Here is a 1,449-nt window from a genome sequence, read left to right as displayed (position 1 = left end):
CCTTTTAGTTGCATGTTAGGCCGACGATCACTAAAACCCGACTTGCAACCATTAGATGAAGAATTAGAAAAGACTCTTAAGACTATCCAAGTTAGAAACATGGCTGCACCTGGTGAGGCTAATCCTCCACGTTCATTGAGAGAATATTTCACTCCATCCTCATATACCTACTCTCCATGCATTCAAGCACCTCCAGTAGAAGCTACCCAATATGAGATTAAGTCTAGCATTATTCAAATGTTGCCATCATTCTATGGACTTAGTAACAAGGATCCATACAAACACTTGGATGAATTTCTTGAAATTTGTTCCACAGAAAAAATTCAAAACTTCTCCAATGATGCCCTTAAGTTGAAACTGTTCCCTTTCTCACTTAAGGACAAAGCCAAGCATTGGTTAAACTCCTTAGACTCTATAACCATTTCAACTTGGGATCATCTTTAGAGAAAATTTCTCAAGAAATACTTTTCAATTAAAAAAATAAATCAAATTAGAAAAGCAATCACTAGTTTTTCCCAATTGGAGGGTGAACTTTTTCATGAGACATTGGAAAGGTTGAGGGACCTCATTCGTAAATGTCCACACTATGCTGTCCCTAAATGGTAACTTTGTCAATATTTTTATGATGGTCTATCGGAGAAACATCGATAAATGGTTGATGCATCATGTGGTGGGACATTCATGCTAAAGAGTGAGGATGAAGCCTGGCAGCTCTTTGAAACACTTAGTGAGAATTTCCTACATCATATGTCTGCCACCTCTAGAGAACAACCCATGCTTCAACCAAAAAGAAGTGGAATTTATCAGATTGGAAATATCATAGATATCCACAGTAAGGTAGATGAACTGTCCCAAAAATTAGACCGTCTTCTAAATACTGGACAATACTCGATTCCACCTAACCCAATCCAAGAAGTTTGTGCATTGTGTGCAAGTCCGAACCATTTTATTAGTGAATGCCCAGCCGCACCTCAATTTCTTGAGTTTGTGCACGAGCAGGTTCAGCAAGCTCAAGTCCAACAAGCTCGCAGACCAGGAAACGATCCATATTTGAACACTTATAACCCCGGCTGGAGAAACCATCCAAATTTTTCTTGGAGACCACAACCAGTGGTTGGCCCTGCCGCACCTCAACCTCAATATCAGAACCTAATATATAGGCATGGACCATACCATCAATTTTAAAATGCTCCTCAATCGTCTACTACTGGTCACAGATCAGCTTTTGAGAAAAAAGTTCTGAAAGTACTAGAATGATTAGAAGTCAACACTCAGACCCTTAACTCCCACACACAATCCATTGCTAAGCTAGAGACCCAAATAGGTCAACTAGCGACTGCATTTAGTAGGAGGGAAGGAGGAAAATTACTTAGCCAACCCAAGAGGGCAATTTGTGATTGAGAGCTCTAATACCCCAGAAGCTTTTTCTGAACATGCCAAATCAATCAT

At 39.8% G+C, this 1,449-nt stretch overlaps 1 non-coding gene across 1 annotated transcript; it reads right to left on the bottom strand.

The window, feature by feature from the left end:
- Nucleotides 1-487: 487 nt before the first annotated feature.
- LOC140856782 (small nucleolar RNA R71) lies at nt 488-593 on the bottom strand. The gene has a single exon (XR_012140384.1). It is a non-coding gene; the product is annotated as a small nucleolar RNA R71 (small nucleolar RNA).
- Nucleotides 594-1,449: the final 856 nt, after the last annotated feature.

The sequence above is a fragment of the Elaeis guineensis genome, chromosome 3 (assembly GCF_000442705.2).
Source record: "Elaeis guineensis isolate ETL-2024a chromosome 3, EG11, whole genome shotgun sequence".
NCBI lineage: Eukaryota > Viridiplantae > Streptophyta > Magnoliopsida > Arecales > Arecaceae > Elaeis > Elaeis guineensis.
The sequence above is the reverse complement of the archived record's forward strand: the minus strand, read 5'-3'. Positions and strand labels throughout refer to the sequence as shown.